General features: G+C 41.3%; 1 long non-coding RNA gene across 1 annotated transcript; it reads left to right on the top strand.

Annotated features, from left to right (window-relative positions):
* The first annotated feature begins 16,337 nt into the window (after positions 1–16,337).
* LOC129460427 (uncharacterized) lies at positions 16,338–21,395 on the top strand. The gene is made up of 4 exons (XR_008650223.1): positions 16,338–16,403; positions 16,685–16,859; positions 17,399–17,449; positions 20,960–21,395. It is a non-coding gene; the product is annotated as an uncharacterized lncRNA (long non-coding RNA).
* Positions 21,396–25,300: the final 3,905 nt, after the last annotated feature.

Genomic DNA, 25,300 nt, shown 5'->3' with positions numbered 1-25,300 from the left:
CCCTTGTAAGTTGGATTCCTAGGTATTTTATTCTCTTTGAAGTAATTGTGAATGGGAGTTCACTCATGATTTGGCTCTCTGTTTGTCTGTGATTGGTGTAAAAGAATGCTTGTGATTCTTGTACATTGATGTTGTATCCTGAGACGTTGCTGAAGTTGCTAATCAGCTTAAGGAGATTTTGGGCTGAGACAATGGGGTTTTCTAGATATACAATCATGTCATCTGCAAACAGAGACAATTTGACTTCCTCTTTTCCTAATTGAATACCCTTTATTTCCTTCTCCTGCCTGATTGCCCTGGCCAGAACTTCCAGCACTATGTTGAATAGGAGTGGTGAGAGAGGGCATCCCTGTCTTGTGCCAGTTTTCAAAGGGAATGCTTCCAGTTTTTGCCCATTCAGTATGATATTGGCTGTGGGTTTGTCATAGATAGCTCTTATTATTTCGAGATACGTCCCATCAATACCTAATTTATTGAGAGTTTTTAGCATGAAGGGTTGTTGAATTTTGTCAAAGGCCTTTTCTGCATCTATTGAGATAATCATGTGGTTTTTGTCTTTGGTTCTGTTTATATGCTGGATTACATTTATTGATTTGCATATGTTGAACCAGCCTTGCATCCCTGGGATGAAGCCCACTTGATCATGGTGTATAAGCTTTTTGATGTGCTGCTGGATTCAGTTTGCCAGTATTTTATTGAGGATTTTTGTAATTTATAGATTCAATGCCATCCCCATCAAGCTACCAATGACTTTCTTCACAGAATTGGAAAAAACTACTTTAAAGTTCATATGGAACCAAAAAAGAGCCCACATCGCTAAATCAATCCTAAGCCAAAAGAACAAAGCTGGAGGCATCACACTACCTGACTTCAAACTATACTACAAGGCTACAGTAACCAAAACAGCATGGTACTGCTACCACAACAGAGACATAGATCAATGGAACAGAACAGAGCCCTCAGAAATAATGCTGCATATCTACAACTATCTGATTTTTGACAAACCTGACAAAAACAAGCAATGGGGAAAGGATTCCCTATTTAATAAATGGTGCTGGGAAAACTGGCTAGCCATAGGTAGAAAGCTGAAACTGGATCCCTTCCTTACACCTTATAAAAAATTAATTCAAGATGGATTAAAGACTTACATGTTAGACCTAAAACCACAAAAACCCTAGAAGAAAGCCTAGGCAATACAATTCAGGACATAGGCATGCGCAAGGACTTCATGTCTAAAACATCAAAAGCAATGGCAACAAAAGCCAAAATTGATAAATGGGATCTAATTAAACTAAAGAGGTTCTGCACAGCAAAAGAAACTACCATCAGAGTGAACAGGCAACTACAGAATGGGAGAAAATTTTTGCAACCTACTCATCTGACAAAGGGCTAATATCCAGAATCTACAATGAACTCAAACAAATTTACAAGAAAAAAACAAACAACCCCATCAAAAAGTGGGCGAAGGACATGAACAGACACTTCTCAAAAGAAGACATTTATGCAGCCAAAAAACACATGAAAAAATGGTCATCATCACTGGCCATCAGAGAAATGCAAATCAAAACCACAATGAGATACCATCTCACACCAGTTAGAATGGCGATCATTAAAATGTCAGGAAACAACAGGTGCTGGAGAGGATGTGGAGAAATAGGAACACTTTTACACTGTTGGTGGGAGTGTAAACTAGTTCAACCATTGTGGAAGTCAGTGTGGCGATTCCTCAGGGATCTAGAACTAGAAATACCATTTGACCCAGCCATCCCATTACTGGGTATATACTCAAAGGACTATAAATCATGCTGCTATAAAGACACATGCACACATATGTTTGTTGCAGTACTGTTCACAATAGCAAAGACTTGGAACCAACCCAAATGCCCAACAACGATAGACTGGATTAAGAAAATGTGGCATATATACACCATGGAATACTATGCAGCCATAAAAAACGATGAGTTCATGTCCTTTGTAGGGGCATGGATGAAACTGGAAAACATCATTCTCAGTAAACTATCGCAAGGACAAAAAACCAAACACCACATGTTCTTACTCATAGGTGGGAATTGAACAATGAGAACTCATGGATACAGGAAGGGGAACATCACACTCTGGGGACTGTTGTGGGTTGGGGGGAGGGGGAAGGGACAGCATTAGGAGATATACCTAATGTAAATGACGAGTTAATGGGTGCAGCAAACCAACACGGCACATGGATACATATGTAACAAACCTGCACGTTGTGCACACGTACCCTAAAACCTAAAGTATAATAATTAAAAAAAAAAAAAAAAGAAGAGGGTGTTCATAGATGTGTCCAAACCAGTGTGTGGTATGCACAGTGACAGGAGTGCTGGCTGCATTGGCTGGTGCAGTTGGGAGGCACCAAAGCCTCCAGGACATCCTGAGCTTCCAGTCACTGGGCCAGCAATACGGTGTCCATAGACATTCCTGCCCACCCAGCCTGGCTGGAGAAATGGTGGCACAATTTCCTGTTTCCAGGCTTTATTTCATTCCATTCTACCAGTCTTAATGGATATCTATCCAATCACCAACGTGTGTCACTCATTACTTGTGTTAAAAGGAAAACTTCAGCCACATTAAATTTAAAGGAGTTTGATTGAGCAATGAATGATTTGTGAATTGGGCAGTCCCCAGAATCACGCACATTCAGAGAGATGCCTCCAGGCGTGCCTCATGATGAGAACAAATTTATAGACCAAAATAGTAAAGTGATATACAGAAATTGGAAGTGAGGTACCAAACAGCTGATTGGTAACAGCTCGACGTTTGCCTTATTTGAACACAGTTTGAACACTCAGCAGTATATGACTGGTTGAAATATGGCCTCTAGGATTGACCAAGGCTCAGAGATTGTTAAAGGCGCATACTGTTCAGTTAGGTTTTCAGTCCTGTCTACCTATTAAGTCAGGTTGCAGTTCATCCACAAGGACTTAATTATAGAAGTACAGAGTCTTTCTCAGGCCATGTTTAGTTTGCTTCAACATTTGAAAATGCTTTATAGCTCCAAGAATCCACTGAATAAAGGCTAATAGCTTAGCTGGAGCCCAGCTGCCCTCCACAGGCAGGCTCCCATCACCAGCCACATCACCCATCCTTCCTCCCCATGCAGCCTGCTCCAGTCACCCAGAAGACCCGGCATTTCCAGAATACACAATGTTCTTTTTCTGCCTTTCCTAATGATAATAAATTAAACAAGATACAAATTTATCACAATTGCAAGATTTTATGATGATGATTTCCAGTGTGTTGTTGTGTATGATTCTCTCAATAACTTTATATGGTAGGGACCTAACATTGCTTCCCTTTTGTTTATAAGAACTTCAGATTTGGGGCTATTCCAAAAAGACTGGATTTTGCTAAGGTAACAACCCCAAATTTTCCAAGACTTAAAACAACACAATTGATTTGGCATTGTCACAATGTGAGAGGTCACAGCATCTGTTTCCCGTTGTTCTGTCTCAGGAACTCAGGCTGAAGGAAGCTCCTTTATCCGAAGACTCTGAGTTCTCAACAGGAGGTTGCAGGTTCTGCCACAGCAGGAGAGACAGCAGGCTGGTACCTTTCTTTTCAGCCCCAAAGATCATGAGAGCATGTATTATGCTACTCAGAAAAAATATTATCTATTTTACTTTTCCATATACCCTGAATGTACTCTTTCCTTAGAAGCAAAAAATGAACAATGAATCCCAAGCCCTTGCTGCTATGTAGATGGAGTTCAAGAGTCCTGCCCTATCGGACATTAGAGAACACAGGAATAGCCTGGTGCCTGGAGGGGAGAGGGTGTGGCTGCCCTGATGACGGGAAGGAGGGTCCCTCTCTGTGTTTTGAGTGTAGTCCACATGACCTGTTTTCTGCTTTAAAATAAAACATTAAAAGTCCCAATTTCTATTGTTTGTTCCTCCTAGATTCATAGTATGTTAGTTGAGTCGATTACCTGTGTGCATTTTTCTCTTCATCTCTCTTAGGCAAAGGACTGATTTAAATTCAACCCATAGTTACCTGGTCATGTCTGAAGGTCTTGGCCCATCACATTTGAGTGAATGTGGTTAGACAGATGTGTGACGGCTCAATCCCAGACACCTCCACTTAATGCTGTTGTGGGTATGGAAAGACACAATACTGGAAATATTTGTCAGTCTCAGCAAATGTCCTCAAAATGTCCTCCAGGAACACATATGGATTCACTAAATAGTTTTCCAGCCATACAGAGTAAGAGACTGAAATTCCATCTTCAGCTATAAATTAACTTGGGGAATTTGGAAATATCCTACGCTATCTGTGAGCTGGAGATCTATGAATTTCAATCTGTCAATATCCACAAATAATTCCAAGACATTTAAAACACACAGACTCGAGAGCTAGGGACATCTGGTTTACCAGGCGTTCTCCCTCCAGCTCAGCGGCTGCACGTGTTCCTGTTGGCTGCTGGGAGCTATGATGGTGCCACACAGGTAGTGAGTCTTTCTGCCTGAGTTAAACACATTTAACTCAATCAATGGAGTTATTGTTCTGAGGCCAAAACGTCTCCATCTCATATCTTCACTTTTGTTTCTCATATAAGTATGATATTAATTTCTAACTCTGAGTGGCAGATTCCTCCCAGAGCTATAAAAACAATGGCAGAAAGAAGAGGAACATTTGCTGAGCACTCCCGGGACACATCTTTTCATTTCACCAGTCACACCACAGCAGCAGAACAAATATTGCAGGGCTCATGTACAGTTCCATAACTAATCCAATAAATGACAGGGGCCTCCCACTCTTAGCAATTCTCATTTAGAATGTGATTGTCCTCTAAAATGTTTATTCCCCAATTCTTAGTGTCATGAATTTATTTACGCAAAAGCTTCGTGGAACCTGAAATTCATTATGGCATATCCTTCATTTATAGCTCAGGAAATGCTGGCTCTGGTCATCGTCTCTCCTGTATCAGTTTAATCTGAACATAAATACATGCATTTGCTGCAGGAGTCACTAATGTGAAATTGTAAAATTGTCAGAGTAAAGCCAGAATTCCTGACGGGGAATTGTGTTCCATTTCTTTCTCCTTACTACATGAAGGATTGCCTAAGTCTTGTTACTACCATTTTTCTTGAAAGAAGTGGGAAAACCAGTACCCTCTGATGTGAAGATATAGATCAGAGCACACACCCACCACTGATGACTTCAGCCAGAAGCAGCTGAAGGCGGCAGCTTAGAGACCTGTGATCCCCTGCTTTAGGTTTGTGGAAAGCTCTGCGGGACAGACACATCTACCTGCATGGCCTTCCAGGGATAATGACTTTCACTTTATTTTTGCCTTAGACACCTTATTTGTTTTCCTCTCGTTGGAAGGGAGTTCTGGAAAGTAGAACTAAAACTCAGGGCATGCAGTCTTCATCAATAACCATTCAAGCCTAGAACCTGGGCTGCCTCAATGTGGCTAGCTCATTGCCAGTGGACACTGATGCTGTAAAGAAGTAGAAAACACATGAACATCAGGTGATAACTCAAAAGTTCATCACCCTCAGCTCATAAACATTGAAATTGTCAATAACCACCATTCACATCTTTTTTTTTTTTTTTTTTTTTTTTTTTTTTTTTTTTTTTTGAGGCAGAATTTCACTCTTGTCACCCAGGCTGGGGTGCAATGGTGTGATCTCGGCTCACTGCAACCTCCTCCTCCTGGGTTCAAGCAATTATCTTGCCTCAGCCTCCTGAGTAGCTGGAATCGCAGGTGCCTGCCACCACACCCAGCTAATTTGTTTTTTATTTATTTATTTATTTATTTATTTATTTTAGACGGAGCCTCGCTCTTTTGTCCAGGCTGGAGTGCAGTGGCGCGATCTCAGCTCACTGCAAGCTCCATCTCCTGGGTTCACACTATTCTCCTGCCTCAGCCTCTCTAGTAGCTGGGACTACAGGCACCTGCTGCCACGTCTGGCTAATTTTTTGTATTTTTAGTAGAGACGGCGTTTCACCGTATTAGCCAGGATGGTCTCAATCTCCTGATCTCGTGATCTGCCCACCTTGGCCTCCCAAAGTGCTGGGATTACAGGCGTGAGCCACTGCGCCCGGCCAATTTTTGTATTTTTAGTATAGACCGGGTTTCACTACGTTGCCCGGGCTGGTCTTGAGCTCCTGACCTGAGGTGATCCTCCTGCCTCAGTCTCCTGAAGTGCTGGGATTATTGGCATGAGCCACTGCACCTGGCCTAACCACCATGCACAGCTTATCTTGGTGAGGTTTTCCTGAATTTAGAGGGAAACGGATGTCACAAGAATATAATTTCTTGGAACAATGAGAAACAATAAACAAGAATGTATTTTTTTTGTTTCTCTTATCTTTCCCATCTTCCTCTTCCTCCTCTTTCTTTTCCCCTCCACCTGCTGCTTCTTCTCTTAATTATCTCACCTCTTCCAATCCCCTATCTAGCCTGGGATCAGACGTAAATTTTGCATTTAAAACTTCCTAAATAGGTTTTCTGAACAGCAAACAACCATTCAAGGGTTGTGAAATTTACTTCCCAAGGGAAATAAAACCTTCCAGTAAGCCTTTACAGGTACAATGATGAAAGGGAAACATCATCATCACCATTGTCATCATCAAATAATTATAAAAACAATAATAAACATCAACCATGTCTCCTCTATTCATGGCTATCTTATTCTGCTTGGGCTGCCATAACAAAACATCATGAACTGAGTAGCACAAACAACAGACTCAATTTAGGGTCTCACAGTTCTGGAGGCTAGGAAGGCCAATATCAAGGTGCCAGCATGGTTGGGTGTTGGTGAGGGCTCTCTTCCTGGATTGCAGATGGCAGCCTTCTTGCTGTGTCCTCACATGGACATCAGACAGAGTGAGAGCAAGCATTCTCATGTCTTCTTATATGCTTTTTAAATTTTCATAGATTTAGGGGGTACGAGTACAGATTTCTTGTGTGCATACACTGCACGGTGGTGGAATCTGGGCTTCTCCCCATCACTTGAACAGTGAACACTGTACCCAGTAGGTGATTTTTCAAACCTCACCCCCTGCACACCCTTCCACCTTTGGTAGTCTCCAATGTCTATTATATATCTCCAATGTCTACTACATATCCATGAGTATCTAGTGTCTTTTTTATAAGGACACTCATCCCATCACAGAGACCTGACCCTCACAACCTCATCTAGACTTATTCAGCTCGGAAATGCCCCATCTCATGCAGAGTTAGGGTTTGACCATATGAATTTTAGGATGAAACAATTCAGTCAATAGCAACTGTCATTTCAGGTACAGGATGGTGACTGCTGTATAATACAAGATTATTATTATTTTGAATAAATGAATGACAGATGTTTGCAAACTTATTTTTTTCTCTTTCTTTGATAGGCGTAAATCTGTGTTGGATTATTTTTTGCTAACTTAGCCACCCCACTACTTCTTCTTTTTTTGAGACTGAGTCTCGCTGTGTCTCCCAGGCTGGAGTGCAGAGGCATAATCCAGGCTCACTGCAATCTGCATCTCCCAGGTTCAAGTGATTCTCATGCCTCAGCCTCCTAAACAGCTGGGACTACAGGCGTACCCCACCACCATCCAGCTAATTTTTGTATATTTATTAGATATGGGGTTTTGCTCTATTGGCCAGCCTGTTCTCAAACTCCTGGTCTCAAGTGATCCACCCACCTCAGCCTCCCAAAGTGCTGGGATTACAGGTGTGAGCCACCACAACCAGCCTACTACTACTTCCTTTTAAGCCTAGGAACTCTTTCTAAAACTTTCTCCCAATGAGAGGAAATACATTGAGATGTGTAAGACAAAAATTAGGTGAAAGCTATTGTCACTGGCAGGCCACTCAGGTAAATGTGTTGGCTTCACACAGCTCTCCATAAGCTCAAAGCAGCATATCAGACTTCTCTGTGAGCCCTGGCTTTTCCGTTACTTTAGGCAAGTCCTTAGTTGCATTTCCTCTGATCTTCCTGCTGCCACTTCCTAGACCTTCCTTCTCCCAGTTCCACCCACCATCTAATTCCAATATTATGCCCATTAAACTTCTAATAATTGCACCTGTAACAACTGTGGTGGCTCCATTTTTCTGATCAAACCCAGACAGGTACAATATCCTGAAGAATATTTTTGTTGAGTTTGTTGTGTCATAGTTTTATCAGAGTCTTATCCAAAAATATTCTCACTCATAGAAGTCCACCCTGTCTCAGATTTTTGTAAGATTGTGTCAGTGGAGAACACAGGATGAACCAAGTTAAACACAGGGAATAATCCTGGCATAAGCAGGTGTGAAACGAAAGTAAATCTTGGGACCCCCAAATCACTAAACTAAAAGGAAAAGTCATCCTGGGAACTGCTTAGGGCCAGCCTGCCTCTCATTCTATTCAAAGTCATCCCTCTGTGACTCCCCTGACACAAATGCCATCTGATTGCTCCCTCTCCCCTACTGTTTATGTAAAAATGCAGATTCCCTGAGCCAGACTAAACTGTGTATTTAGTGGAAGGCTGAAAGAATGCAACCTTTTGTCTCTTACCTACTTCTAACCTGGAAGCCCCCACTTCGAGTTGTCCTGCCTTAACGGACCTAACCAATGCACATCTTATCCATAGCGAGTGATGTCTCACGTCTCCCTAAAATGTATAAAAGCAAACTGTACCCCTGACCACGTTGGGCACATGTCTCAGGACTTCCTGAGGCTGTGTCTTTAACCTTGGCAAAATAAACTTTCTAAATTGACTGAAATCTGTCTCAGATATTTGGGGTTCACACAAGTATAAACAGGAAACAAGTGTATTAATTGGAAATGTTTCCAGGTGCAAGGCACAGAAGATTCAGCCAACAGGTCCTTAAACCATGAGGATATGTGTGCCGGGTGCGGTGGCTCACACCTGTAATCCCAGCAGTTTGGGAGGCCGAGGCGGGCAGATCATGAGGTCAGGAGATTGAGACCATCCTGGCTAACATGGTGAAACCCCGTCTCTACTAAAAATACAACAAATTAGCCGGGCGTGGTGGTGGGCGCCTGTAGTCCCAGCTACTAGGGAGGCTGAGGCAGGAGAATGGCGTGAACCCAGGAGGTGGAGCTTGCAGTGAGCCAAGATCGTGCCAACTGCACGCCAGCCTGGGTGACAGAACAAGACTCTGTCTAAAAAAAAAAAAAAAAAAAAAAAAAAAAAAAAAAAAAAAAAAACCACGAGGATATGTGTGATTTGCTTAAGATTGAGATACATTCAGAACGGGTTTGTCATTAAGGCTTAAATTTGTGTCATGTTTCCAATGCTCCCTCCCAGAACAACCTCTAAAACATGATGGGAAGACAGAGGCAAATGATGAGCTTTCTTACATTACAATTATTGTCAAAGAGGTAAATATTGCTCAGAAGGCACAGAAGGTGTTACCAATGGAGGGTGTCCAGGTTCTTGGCATCTTAAACAAAGAATCTGACACAACGCACAAACAAAGCAAGGAAAGAACGAAGCAACAAAAGCAGAGATGTATTGAAAATGAAAGTACACTCCCCAGTGTGGGAGTGGGCCCAAGCACAGGGGCTCAGGGCACCATTACAGAATTTTGGGGGGTTTAAATACCCTCTAGAAGTTTCCATTGGTTACTTGGTGTACGTCCTAAATAAATGAAGAGGGTGAAGTAAAGGTACAAAGTCATTTACTCAGCCTATGCCCTATGGAGATGACATTTCCTGTCAGAGCTGATGTGTAAATTGGCCTTATGTTCCCTGCTTCCAGACCGTATTTTCCTGCTGCAAAGGTATTTCCTAATATCTGATTGAGTAAAACTGGGTTACCTGCCCCATCCCTGAACCAGTCATTGACAGGGGAATGGGATTACCTCCTTTGGATTAGGCCAGTAATGAGCCATCCCTTGGGATTGGGGGAGGGTCTACAGCTGCCTATCATGGTGGACTTCCAACCTGGTCAGCCACAACAGGGGAGATTGTTACCATAGGACATTATTCTAGATGACACAAAATCTGCCATTTAAATTACACTCAATTATATGGCGACCAAGGGATTCCCTTTCCACAAGCTTTGGGTTCTTCTGGCTATTGGGTTTTGAAGGGAAGGTGAGGGCTAAAGAAAGATAGAGAGAGAGTTGACGGCTCTACAGCAAAGCAGATTTTTATGTCCAGCACTAGACCCGCAGAGGTGAGGGACCAGCTTAATGCCAGAGCCCACTGCTGCTTACAGGCTGGCGTCATTTATAGGTTTGGCGGGGGGAGGTCTGGGCAGTATGGTTTGCTGCCCAGCAGGATATTGATAAGATGTTCCTATGATCAGGTGGTTTGGCCCTTTCTCCTGTGAGATGTGATAGGATGTTCCTTGGACCTTTTCCCAGTGGGATATGGTAGGGACATTCCTTCAGTTGAGGCTTTGCCTGGCAAGGTATGATAAGGATGTTCCTGTGCCTTGTGGTCAGGTGGTTAGTAGGATGTTTCTCACGGCCTGAGCCCCCATGGAATGTTTCACTCTCATCAAGGTCTGTGAAACTGCGGGGGCTTACAAAATGCCGCATTTTGGACTAAGACTGGCTACATAGAGAATTCTGTTTGATGCTTGTATATCTGAAAATCCTCCTGATACTACTGAATCTTCCTTTCTGATCACTCCCCCCCCAAAAAAAAGCAGAACTCAGGCAGTAAACCTGAAGCACATAGTGGTATCTAGATAATGATATTTTATGTTTATCTATTTACTTCCATAATTACCTTTGATTTTTGACAAGTGATAATGGTTTTCCATTCATTATGTTGGTATAGTTTCCTGTTAGAATGTCCTTTTCAAATATGTTTATTTAAGTGAGATAAGACTTTTAAATTAAGTAGATTAAGTAATCTACTTAAGTAGATAATAGTACAGCCATTATGGTAATTATAGGAAATATAAGAATATTTGTGGACGGGGGTGGTGGCTCACCCCTGTAATCCCTGCACTTTGGGAGGCCGAGGTGGATGGATCACTTGAGATCAGGAGTTCAAGACCAGCCTGGCCAACATCATGAAACCCTCTCTCTACTAAAAATACAAACACTTGGCCAGGTGTGGTGGCAGGCACCTATAATACCAGCTACTAGGGAGGCTGAGGCAGGCAGGAGAATCGCTTGAACCCAGGAGGTGGAGGTTGCAGTTAGATCACACCTGGGCAACAAAGCAAGACTCTGTCTCAAAAAAAAAAAAAAAAAAAAGAAAGAATATTTGACAAAAGACTGAAAATTGGAAAATGCTATTTAAAGCACAGTAGGAGAGACACGGGCTGACAGTGCAGCTAGACCCACACAGGAAACCAGAAAGCTGCCTCCAGATTAATTGATAAGGCAAATTACGTAAACATAAGCCCTGAGCCAGGTCTTGCTTCCCTCTGACAGCATCTGGCCACTCCACAATCAATCCCCAAACACCCAAATTGTTATAATTTTAATCATCAAAATATTGCATTGTTTCAAAGTTTGAGCCAACAATGGCATTTGTTATTAACTACTGCCAAAATTACTGTTATTTCTGAAAACATCCTGTTCCAGTGCAGTCATTATTAATCATCTATTGATTTCTTGTTTTTATATTTGAAACTACAATGACTGAAGAATTCATAGGCTGATATTTTTGTGTACAAAACATGCACATCTACACAAACACACATGGTCAATATTTCACACCCAGAAAAATCTTGTGCTTCACTCTGTGTATTTAACATAGCCTCGGAGGAATAAAAGTCTTGATTTTGGATAGCACATATTGTAACGATGTTTTTCAAAGGGTGCCTGCTTCACTGGTGTTGTATAATATGACTTTACGTGACACCCAGACAGTGTTAAACAACATAGAGTCACATGGGAGACATTTTATTTCATCTTCCATCTTCATTTCAATTCCCTCTCAACCCTTCACATTACACTGAACAGAAAGTCTCATTTGGGGGATAAAATATCGTTAACACCTCCAGCCCTCACTGTTTTCCTTTTCATCAAAGGCAGCATGAGGATCAGGCTCAGCCCCTTTGGAAAGCATCAGAATCTAACAGCAATGGGCATTTTTTACTTTCACCAGTCAGATTGCTTAACTACAGTTAACAGTTGAATGACGTGGATGATGAATTAGCTCTCACAACTGGCAGTTTGGAGACATGCCTTTCTCAGGGATCTAAGGCTCTGTCCATGCAATTCTTCCAGACTTCCTTAGACAGAAATTCCTGCCTGGGTGCCAAACATCAAATCTATCACCCTCCCAAGCAAGAAGAAAGTGGGGCAAGAAAAAAATCTTTTTTTTTGAAAGCTCTATCTTGTTTTTCTTATGATTTTTTTCTTTAGTTGTTTATGTTGGCTTGTCTCTTTATTCTTATTTGGCTTTTGTTGTCATTGTTCTTTGTTTGTCCCCATCCCCAAAGCACCACCTCTGACTTCCCCTTTTGCCTCATTGGCCACTATTAGGTCACATACCCATCCTTTGCCCAGTCACTGGCAATGGGGAGTGGTAATAACACATGTCTGACTCAGACCAATCAGGCTTCACTCCTTGGGACTGGGGATGGGACACCCAGCTACTCTCAGCACAAAATTGAGACTGTTTGGCAGGAAAACGGAAAAGTAGCTTCTGCTTGGCCAATGAATACAGTCAAACACAATTGTTTATATGCACTATTTTTCAGTTTAAATTCCATGTATGACAACAATATAAAACAGAAGAACTGTAAGATCATCGGAAGAGACACTACATTGTGCAGAGGTGGTGTGTGGTGATGGTTGGTACAAAGTGGATTTGGCTAAACTATTAGATTGGATTCTTGGATGGCTGACCCTAGCTGTGTATATTATATTTCATGGGTGATTTGTGCAGGGTTAAAGTTTGTCAGAATAGCCCCAGGACCTAGGAGAGATGGTAGAGTAACATTTAATGCTGTTCTTAGTTTTGTTCCTGTCTCTGCCAGAAAGACACTCAATGAGTGCCAGATGGAGAAGCATCTCTGTTTCCCAGGCATAACTGGATGTGTGGGAACTGGCAATTGGCATTCAAGGTGCAGCAAAGTTAAGCTGTCCCTCAGGGAAAATCACAGCACAGCCACTCATTCTTATAGTGAGGAGATGCTGGGGCACGCCTCTGCACCTCTCAATCCAGTTTTTATTTTTCTCAACTTGGACCTAAGATTTCCAGCAAAAGGCTGAGGATTTGTTGTTCCAAAAGAATGAACACACTCTGGATAAGGAAGAGTATGACCAATTGCCCATTAGCCAAAACAAACTAAGGTTTCCTATTCCATGATTTTTTTTCTTTTCAAATAAGACTGTTGAAAATTCAGAATAGAAGTGCAGCAAAATCGTATACCCTTCTAATTGACAAACATTAATTCTCCATTAGTTACAATTGGAATTATTAAAATATTGAAATCAAATATAATAACTGTCAAATATAGTACTTATGGTATTCAAATAAAATTTTTTCCCCCAAATACCTTTTAAATCATTTGATACCCCAGCAATTTGGGAGGCTGAGGCGGGTGGATCATTTGAGGTCAGGAGTTCGAGAACAGCTTGGCCAACATGGTGAAACGCCTTCTCTACTACAAATACAAAAATTAGCTGTGTGTGGTGGTGCATGCCTGTAATCCCAGCTACTTGAGAGGCTGAGGCAGGAGAATTGCTTGAACCTGGGAGGCAGACGTTGCAGTGAGCTGAGATTGCACCACTGTACCCCAACCTGGGCAACAGTGACATTTCATCTCAAAAAAAATAAAAAATAAATTAAATAAATAAATAAATCACTTGATAAGACTAAATTGTCACTATCTTATCAGCTCAGTATAAATGTGGACCTGTTTATTTATCCCTTGCAAGGGCTGGTAGTACTTCTGTATTTCTGTCATTTGATACTGTTAATTTTGAAATATTTTATTTGCTTACCAGATATTTTCTTAATTTATACCTTGTCGTTGTCCAAATTATCATAAATTTCAAATTAAGGGCATTTGAGTTAATAAGATTTACGAATCACAAAGTGGTTTTAGAGATCAAAGGATAGTTTAATCAGGTCTAGGTATATGTAGAAAGCTCTTTGCCTCTTCTCAGTTGTTTTCCTTTTTTTTTTTTTTTTTTTTTCTGATACAACTCACAAACTTGAGAGGATTTCCAAACTCCTTTGTCAAAGACGTGTAACTAAATCCTGGTCAAAGATACCTGTGATGACATCTCAATGGGCAGGCACATCTGTAAGGGGATTCTTCCATAATTAACGAGACACACATGTAGAAACCTGACTTTGTCCTTCTTCTGAACATGGTTGTGTGAATACAGTTGTATGGTTGTATGATGCTAGGAGCCCTGGTAGCCATTTTAGGGCATGAGGTGACAATATAAGGACCAAGCCAGTAGTCAGAAGAAACTGGAACAGGGGGATGGAAAAAGCCTGGGTGTCGGAAGACACGGGAGAGTTTCTGAACCAAACACGTGGATGTGCGGCTTTAGGTGTCTTGTTGTAGGAAAAAATATAACTCAGTCTTGGAAACCCTCTACTTGACTATTTTTTAGTTGGCAATAACACAAGGTCACATTGGAAGAGGGTTTCCATTGAAACTGATTTTCTAAAGCTGAAGTTCCAGAACCTGAAATACATAGACAGAATATATTCTGGGTTCCCATGTAGGATTCCCAGAGGCCCTACAATTTTTTTAAAAAGTTAATAAAATATAGAATATTTCTTATTGTTTTGGCACAAAATTGACCTTAGCATAACTACTAGTTCTTTGCCACTGCAAATATTGATGCTTTTCCATGCATGTGTGAGTATTGATTTCTTCCATGGCACAAACTCAGCAAAGTGCACAGACCTCTCCCTTCCTTCTATTCAGCATTTTAGAGCTCTGGGCTAGACATGTGAGACGGAGAGTTTCAATAAAGAAAGATTGATAAATGCAGTCAAAACCATTGGGATCTGGAATTGATTTATGGAGGTGGGGAAATCTGGCTTATTTCTTTCTGTTTCCAGTGAAAAGCACAACTTTATAATGCCACAGTATTTTGGAATATCTCATAAGAAAAACATAAAATTACCTTTTTTTTGGTAAGTGGCCGTAGAAAAATCTCCAAACTATATTAGCAAACTGAGCATATGAAAATTATTTTCCAGTTCAGATATATCAATTCTTCCCCCCAAAAGAAAAACAAAAACCAAATCAAGCTGAAACTGAGCTTCCTCCGTATTTTCCATGATTTTATTGGGCTTGTAAAAAGTAAAAAGTTTTATTAAACTGTAAGACCATGGCAGATGGAGAAAGTATAATTTAGGGAGATTAAGTGAGCTGGATTTTATATGCCTCCAGTATTTAAGGCATTGAAAAATATCTAAATAATTGGAAAATGACGCATTGTAGACACTAGGCTATTTCTCAGCTGAACGGCTAATAATCACTCCTTTCAGTCTTCCAGATGTGTGTGTTTCCTCTAATAATGAGGAGTTAAAAATAACACTCCTGATTCTTCCTCCAAATGTTGATGGGCAGGTCCCTTGCCACCAGGCATTCCGCAAGAGGGAGGGTTGCAGGGATCTCCAAAAGAGCCCCACAATAAAACAAATGTGCATGTTCATCACATTATTCAAATGAAACATTAATTATTTCAGAACTTGCTCCAAATGTTCCCAAGCCCGGCTCATGATAATGAGCTCCTGGGCTTTTGTCTTACAGCTCACTGTTAACGTCATGCTAAATGGACGGCAACTGGACATGCTGCTTGGATGAATATTTATGTGCTGGAATGTTGTTGGATCCAGGGTCTCAGGGCCTGATGACATAGCTCATTTCCCTTCTCCCCTCCCCAGCTCAGCAGCTCCTTTCTCATCCATTTTTGTGGGGTAAAATGCATGGTGCTGGCATAAGCTTCTGATGCTACAACGAATGTTTCTTAGCTCAAGGGGCTGACTTCGGGGTTTCCTCTACTTTACACATATGGAATGACTCCAATACTTACTCTAGCCACTGCACTTTGTGGATGACACAAGAAAAGGGACTGAATGGTCTCTGGTACTACATTTTATAGCTGTAGCAGCAGCCTCATTCTCACGACCCAAGGGCAGTGGTGGACTTCCACGTGGGATTATTGGAATGAACCATGGAATGGGAGGAAGGCTTGGATCCTAATCATAGTTCTTCCATCAATTCACTGAGGGTTTATGGGCCAGTTCCAATGGCCAGGGTTCTTATCTGCAAAATGAAACACTAATATTCCGACCTAGCTGCCTCCAAGTTTCTTGAAAAGGTAAAATAATAGGACTGTGGGAAGTTATTTCCCAAGATAAGTAGACCTGCAAGTTTAAGTCAACATCTACCCCCAATCAATTGTGAGGTCACACCAGGAAGACAGAGGCCAAACCCAGCATCACACTTTGACCTCCCCGGGAACACAGTGGGTAACAGAAGAAAACAAGGAGAATTATTTTACAGCTGTGACGTTGTCAATTGTACAATATCTACTCCAGTTTCCTCCCATCTTTGAGGTGACTGATGAGAATGCCTTATGTGTCACACAGGATCATAACACAAACTTTCTTCTGTTTCCTGACGCCCCTCAAATTTACTCAGTAGGGGAACTTCACCCTTCTCTTATATAAATTGGCTTTTCTGCTTATGTTTAAATAATAGGCCATTGTGTGGCAAACAATTCTATCAAAAATTCTGTCTTTTACCCTAGCTCCTGGGAAATAACCACTAAAGTCTTGAAATGTCTTGAGTAATTGGAGGACTTTTATTTTTCACACCTGATGCCTTATGCTGATGAGATGACTCAGCAGCGGATGGCCAGGCCAGAAAGACCAAAACTATAATCTGAGGTTTGAGTTTCTGAGCCAGATGACATCATCCTCCAGGTAAGGAAGGGGGGCTGAAAACTGAGTTTAACCATTCGATCCATGGTTCAATAAATCATATCCACACAGTTCAGCCCCAATACAAACTGCACATTGCAGCTCAGGTGAGCTTCCTGGCAGGTACCACTCTGTGTGTACTGTCACACATCATAGCCTGAAGAAGGCAACACTGTCAAGGCCTTCACGAGGAGAGGACTTTGGAGCTTCACCTTGGACCCCTCCCTATGGGTCTCATCCTTTGCTTGGTTCCAAATTTGTATCATTTCACTAAACAAAACTGTACTCATAAGGATAGCACTTTTCTGAGATCTGAGCATCATTCCAGTAAAGTGTTAAAACAGAGGGTGGTTTACAGAAACCTCTATGCTGGCAGTTGGTGTCAGAAATGTCTTGTGGGATCACTCCCTCAACCTGTGCAGCTTGCCTACCTCTTCACATCCACCCATGACCAACTTGGTTAGTGAACACAATCCCACTGTCCCAGATACAGATCCAAACTGTGTTCTTGATTTAACTGCAGGCTTTCTCTCCTTCTCTAGCTTGGCTGGCCTCTGCCTGGGAGCCTCTGGTGTGAAAGAGATGGAGGGCAGGTAAGGGATTAGGGAAGGTTATACTTGAGCTGTTAATTTAGTAGAAGAACATATGCTCTCCAATCCAGCACATGTTCATGCTGCTTCTTTAGCCTTGTCAGAAGATCCCTGTTGGGTTAAGCTCATCTCTTGCTGTTTCCATGACCTACATGAACACATCACTGGTCCAGCAGGTCACTAGCTCCTCATTTGCTAACCCATAGAAATCTCTACCTCATTCTCCTTCCATGCATTGCTGCGTTCATGCAGACGCCTTATCAGACAGTCTCCTGGGAACCTCACTCCAATTCTCTCTCAAACCTATTCTAGAAGCCCAGAACTAATTCATTGCTCTGAGACAATAGACTGTAGCTGAGGAGTAATGACTGGTGTGCAAACTAATTTGCGAGAGGACAGCCTGCTATTTACACACATATTATAGATAAGCAATGCTGTCAACATTAATTTCCCACTGATACAGCATAAAAGCCATTTCCCCCCAAGAGCCCAGGTATAATTAGGGAAAGTGAAAGTGTGTATCTTTCATAGGGTTTTATAACCATTTCTTTGTTCCTGGTTTTGATCTTTTTTGTTATTTAATTTTTCACTTCCAATGCCTGCCTTTCCCATGTCTAGGAGTTTGCCTAAATCTCCAAAGATGTGTGAGGCTTTCCTAGAACATCGTCATCAGGAATGCTGGTCCTTCAATTTGTTTTTTGAACTGAAGTGTAGTTTATAGTGATGAAGTTGAAAATAAGGCTTTGCATGAAAGCTAACTATTAAAAGGATGTGGGCACAGGAGCAACCAATGCAGACCCCATAGTAATCCCAAACCTATGCTAAGAGGGAGCACTTCCATCCCTCCAAAACTAGGCTAAGAGGGAGCACTTCCATCCCTCCAAAACTGAGCTAAGAGGGACACCTCCATCCTTCCATGCCTGTGCTAAGAGGGACACCTCCATCCTTCCATGCCTGTGCTAAGAGGGAACACCTCCATCCTTCCAAACCTATGATAGGAGGGAACACCTCCATCCTTCCAAACCTGTGATAGGAGGGAGCACCTCCATCCTTCCAAACCTATGATAGGAGGGAGCACCTCCATCCTTCCAAACCTGTGCTAAGAGGGAGCACCTCCATCCTTCCATCTAGCAACCCCACATCCTTCTGTGCAGCATTGGCTCATGGAGTTTTGCACAATCTGATGCCTTAATGCAGCCGTGAGATGGTAAAGCCCACGCCATTGCACAGCTGTGCTGGTGAAGTCTTCAACAACAGAGGGATGAAACGAGAGTGCTGAGTGATGGGTGGTGTGTGCTCACAGAAGACAGCTGTGCTTGCCCCGCTCCCACCCAAAACGTTTACCCATGTGGGAAATGTCTGCGCTGCATAGGAGTACCCAAGGAACCTGGGATATAAAGAAACTTCTCAAATGGATCTGAAAGGGGGAAGAGCCCTTCTCTGTAAGGAAGCGAGGGAGGTAGGAATTAAGTCCCTTAGACATGCAGTGTCTACGCTTGCACATTTTTGCTATTTAATTTGGTGGGTCAGATTTCATCATAAAAGTAAGGAGGTATTTAATTCTAAATTTGCAATAAAATATAAAAGTTAAGAGTGTCTCCCTGTTTTTTTACACGACTTTAGGCCGAAGAAATAGAGGGAACGGTGTCAGGCCAATGGTGATTTAAGCCATCCTACAAAAAGTAAAATACTCTTAAATGAGTAGAGGAGGCAGTCTCTCACAGACCCTACGTTTCAAATTGTTCATCTCATCATATAGCACTTTAATCCCAGTGACTAAAAGGGCTGCCTCTACTCTTAGCCTCTTCAGTGTCTAAAGAGATGATCCTCGACCTAAAATAAAATTAAAATATTTCATCTAAATAAATAACCCAAAGCAACAGTTAAAGCCAGAGATATTTTCAAGCTCTCCTAAAACACGAAGATTGGCTTGTTTTTTCTGTGGATAACATCCCAGCCTTCTTAGGGTGAGAGGAAAACGTCCCTGGTGGGTTTGAAAACCTCCTGGGTTGTTAATTCCCATCAAGAAAGTATTAGTGTCCCGCTGGTTTCTAGCTCGGAAGGGGTTTACATTAATCTACTTTCTACACTTTTCTATATATTTTATTTTTTTAAAAAAACAAACATCTCCCACCGTAACCCATATAAATTATCTAAATACATAAAGAAATTTTCAGTAACTGTTAAGAACTTCAATATCAAAATATTTTCAATGCAGTGTTTGCATTTTGCAAATAAACTCCCAAACACAAAGTGTTTTTCTTTTCTGACTCTTATTTCAAAATGTCTCTGTTCCTTCTTTTTTTGAATCCAATTATACTAAAAGCTACACATACATGCTGAGATCTGGGAGAAACTCTCGGTGGCCAGCAGCTTGGCTCTCCTGTTTTCCCGTAGAAAAAGAACAGGATGAAGCTATTAGTGAAAACGGTGTTTTTATCTAGTTGTGGGAAGTAATGTCGATAGGGAAGAAAGGGCTCGTAAGTATGGGAGAGCATTTTGCCTCCTATTCTATCGACTCTTTGAAGCATGCAAGCACGCTGCTCCACAGGCTTAGCTGCACAGAGACGCACTACTCCATTTACTCATGGGCTGCCTGTGGGGCTTGGAGAAAGAGCAGGTTTGGCTTAGGGGAACTACTGAGACACATACAGGTATTCAAACCGTGGGTTGCCAAGACTTCTCTTTTCATCCTGAGAGCATAGAATAACATTTGCTAAAATGTCAAAGGTGATGCTGGCAGTTTTGGGAGGTGCAGAGATGGCTGAGAGTCTGCGGGAGCTTGGCAAGTGCACCCACCAGTCTCCCAGCTGAGACATCTACAGAAACCTTCAGAGAGCAAAACAGAATCCCGGGTCATTTTGCACTTTTCTTATGTCTGAGTAGGTCTTCCTGTTCCACAGCATCGGCATCCCAGGGAACTTAGACCCATATAAATCCCTCCCCTCGATATGCACACATGCAACACTTAAACACACAAACATATATGCACATACAAACATACAAATGCATGTGCATACACACATAAATATATAATACACGTAAGACAATCATCCAAGCGCACAAGCACATGCCATACATAATACATAAATGCACATACACACAACCACACACACACACAATACACATACAGTCACCATATGCACACATCCGAGACATACACACACACATACACACCATATATACACACATACAAACACCCACATAAATACACACACACACACACACACACACGCATACACACATCTAAGCCATGAACAAATACAGCCCAATAGTGGAACAGGGATAACCATCAAGTAGACACGGAATGTCAACTTTGGCTCTGAGTTTCAGTCTGGTTTGGCCCCTGAGTTGGGGTGTGAGAAATACTCTACCTCTTCCTTTCTTTAACACTACAGGATATGCATCTGCAAATACCATTTGGCTGGCTACTATGAGAATAAATAAAATGCCTCTTGAAGGTAAAATTTCTACGTGCTTTTAACACTTTTAAGTTCATATTTATCTTTTCAGATTTATTAAAAATCATCAACTTCAAATTATTTGGATGGAAACATTGCCAAATCATAGAGATGTTTGGTACCACCCCCGCTCCAAGCAGCCGGGTAACTAGAAGTGCAGGATCAGCTTATTCACCTCTGAAAGCCTGCATGCAACCACTGAGGTCACCTCTATTTTTTACATAGTTCTACTTGGTGTATGTAACCCCACAGAGAAACTTGGAAGAATGCATGAAACCTAGTAAGGCAACCAGCACATGCAACAGAAATGAACCGTTTCTTTCCATCTGAATGCCTAAATGTGGACTCTGATCCTTTCTACCAAGTCCTAAGCTTTGGAATAGAGGACAAGGACAGGGGCTCAGTCCCATATCATAATGTGCTTGTGAATGGCTAAAATTACAATGCTGAAATAAGTGTGTGTAATAAAATAATTGCACTGAATTGAAGAATGTTTCACTGTTTATTTTCATGTTTCAGTATATGACACCCTGTGGTGGAAAGATGTCTTTATGCTGGAATATAAAGTCTTTTCATTGCTGAAGAAAGTCCAGGAAAAATAAAATCACAAGGAAAACAGAGAAAGACTAGAACGTGCCAATGATACCAGCAACCATCCCAAACGTGGGCCAGATATTTAAATGCAGTGCATTTTACCTAGTTCTCTCGAAATGCCTCCTCCCCTTTCATTTAAATATTTCAGAGTTCGATGGCTGTGCATTTAAAATCTACACCTTTGCATGCTTTTACTTTAAAGCATTCTTGTTCAATACACATTTTAGTGTTTCAATATGTTGTATCCTTTACATAAATGGAACTCTATAGTCAATATTTTAGCATAACGTTCCACTATCCTTTTAAATTAGTACTCTTTGTAAAGTAGAGAATATGTGTTATATTAGTCAAGTGTGGTCTTAACTGGGGAAATGGCTGTTTAGATTGGAAGGCACATATGCTATGCTTCCACAGACAGAGAAGGGGAGGATTAAAGCTATTAAATGAAGAGAAAAGGATAGTTTGAATGCTGTGTCGAGATGGGATGCAATTATTCTCCCTACTGCTAATGGACTTGGTCAACCCTGATGGGCCCAGCCTGCATTTTTTATTTGTTTCTTCTTATTTTATTTGTTGTATTGTGTTTTATTTTATTCCCAGCTTTATTGAAGTATAATCAACAAAGTTCTTTACATGGGCCTGGGCAATGATTTTTTGGATAGGACTCTAAAAGTACAGACAACAGAAGCAAAACAGATAGATGGGAATGCATCGAACCCAGAATCCCCCAAGTCCGTGGAAAAGCTGTCTTCCACGTAACTGGTTCCTGGTTCCAAAAAGGTTAGGGACCGCTGATCTATAGCACAGGAACTGACATCTCACGTACTCAGATCTTTTAAGCTGCATGGTCTTATTGAAGCATTTGGACTTCTGTACCTGAAGCATTTGCAAAATGAAAGAATTCTGAGATGATGTCAGGAGTTCTAGTATCTGCCTCAAGATCTGAACCACTGCATCCTGGAGAGAAGAAGGGGGCTTTATGCCAGATTTTGGATGAAATTGTTTTTCCAGATCAAAAGTTTGGATGTCTCATCGACTAAGATCCTACTTCTTGATTCAGGCAAATATCTTAGGACCCACCAAAAAGCTGCATCTCAGAATCTAATAATTCATGCTCATTTTCCCATATTGGTTTATGTTCTTCGGAGTGCAATACCTATTCTGTTTGAGGAAAACAAGGGTAAATATAGCCCATGGTTTCTAACTGGCAAGAAACATTTAGAGAAGAAAAGACATTAATAAAATTATATTAACCTGATGAAAGTCAATGGCAAACCTGAGAAAAAGTGAAGAATCACAATCCAATGAACTGCAGCCTTTTGTTGAGTTTTTGACAAGGAGCTGAAAAAGTTCTGGCACAAGGAAAATCGGTGACTGCACGGGAGAGACTGTATCTCAGTGAGCACTTCTGTCATCTCTAGATGTTCTCTTGACAGAGCTCTTTGAAAAAGTGGTGTAGTTTCTAGCTTGGATGAGAACTTCTGCCACATCGTCGTACTGAGTTTGCTTCCTGTACCATGCTGAGCCCTCTTGCCATGGGAACTGTTCTACTACAGGCTGCCTGAATTTTTTCATCACTAAAGTGACATCCACTGTCTCTCCCACCACCAGGCAAGCTCTCCCCATCCAACCCCCAAATTCTACGAAGTCCCCGTTTCCAGAGGGCTCTGTCCTGGCTGACGGTGTATGACTCATCCTGTAATGGGGTTTTGAGGCTCTGGTTTCAGAAATGAATTCTCACTATGCCTGGGCCAAATGTCAAGCATTAAAAAGGAGAGACCACGGAAAGTAACTTTGAGAGGCAGCAGGTTTCATTTGAATAATTATGTCTCAATTAGCATGTACTTCTCTCTGCCACGTGGGGCTGTCTCCCCAGAGAACACTGCAGAAACCATGGAGCTGTACCCTGGCTAGCAGAGCAGCTCTGACTACAAGCGCTAGTCATCTTTTTAAATAATTTGTTTACAGCAAATGTCTTGGGTCTCCTGGCTCCATTGGAATTGAAAAAGAAAATGAAGTGTTACCAACTTCACCTTCCAACTACAATTTTAACATCTACAGGATTCACTGAACACCCGCTCATGGGGACAGACCCATATCACTCATGACTTGCACACAGCCCCTAGACTCACTATGGACCCATGGACTAGAGATACAGGAAGAAATTCTTGGCTACTAATGTGATGACATCATCAAGGAAGCGAGCCTGGGATGCTTCCATCCGTGGACATCTATAATTGGAGGATGGCTGCACTCTATTTTGAATAACTGAGTCATCAGCCTCGTGTAGTCATGCAGCTACCTCAGATGACTCCTGCGAGTCTTTCCAATGCCTGCTCCTTAAAACTCTATTGCTTAGAGAAGAAATGGCTCAACAGAGACTCTCATAAGCTAGTCTAGATCAATACCTGTCTCAGCAGCCGGTCCATCTTTACGGATAAATTTTTTATTAAATCCTCCTGCTCTTGCATTCTTGCTCTGTGTAGGATCATTTCTGTGGTTAATTCAGAAACATTTTCTATTTTAAAAGTAATGCAGAAATTATGCGATTTTTTTCTTTGTCACTTTGATTTACAGTACCTGTGTTTTTCCTGAAAATTGCTTCTCAATTTTTAGAGTGTCTATTCACTTCTATGATTTTTTTTTGGTACTACCTGCCAGTTTCTCCCTCAGTGGGCATACTATGAATGTTTTCCCTCTACCAGAAAAACAATTGTGAATATTTTCTGGTCACCCTACAGATGGATATCTACATACTGGTAAATAGAAACATTCTTCTATATATTTATTTTTATTGTTTTTCAAGCAAATGGAAAGCCTCAGCTGCAGATGTTTCCCAGGCAGTTTCATTTTTGTGCACATCAATACTATTTTTAGATTTCATTTGGATACTGAGATATGATGCCCACAAAATGTTTGCATATGTAGAGCTAATAGTATTTTAACTGGGAGATTTTAACCCCCTAAAATATTAGCTCCCCATGAAGTTACAACTACCAGAGAGGAAAAATATATATATATATGTATATGGTTCTCAGTGTTTCCCCAAACTCTACAAGGTTTATCTAAAAATCATTTATAAACTAGTACTTTTTATTGTACACTCACATGTTAAATAAAACTTCTTGTCCAATTCATATACAAAAGATTTCTGGAGGTTATCATCCTTAGCAAACTAATGCAGAAACAGACAACCAGATACTGCACGCTCTCACTTACAAGTGGGAGCTAAATGATAAGAACTTATGAATGCAAAGAAGGAAACAACAGACACTGAGGTGTACCTGAGGGGGAGGAGAGGAGGAGGGAGAGGAGCAGAAAAGGTAAGTATTGGGTACTGAGCTTAATATCTGGGTGATGTAACAATGTGTATAACAACCCCCAATGACGCGTGTCCGTGTATGTAACAAATTATCACAAGTATCCCCAAGTCTAAAATAACAATTAAAACAGAGAAAAACAAAAGCAAAAAATACCTCAAGATTTCAAAAAGAGAAACAGGAAAAGATAAAATCGGAATAAGAATTTAGGTACTGCCCCTGAACAATGAAGTGAGGAAAAGTGGAAAAAAGCTGACAGCCAGCATGGATACCCAGTAAATGACATGACATGAAAAATCCCAGGAAGTAAAACATATATGCCAATCAAACAGATCTTGAAATAAACATTGATTTTGTGTTTCCTATTCCTATTTCCAGAAAAATTACACAGGCCAAAGAAATTAGCTGCCTATGCATACGCAGGGAGGGTATAGGAAGAGATGGGTGAGGTGCACTCAGAGTCATGTAGTGCAACCTGC

This window comes from Symphalangus syndactylus, chromosome 13 (assembly GCF_028878055.3).
Source record: "Symphalangus syndactylus isolate Jambi chromosome 13, NHGRI_mSymSyn1-v2.1_pri, whole genome shotgun sequence".
In the NCBI taxonomy this organism is placed as follows: domain Eukaryota; kingdom Metazoa; phylum Chordata; class Mammalia; order Primates; family Hylobatidae; genus Symphalangus; species Symphalangus syndactylus.
The sequence above is the reverse complement of the archived record's forward strand: the minus strand, read 5'-3'. Positions and strand labels throughout refer to the sequence as shown.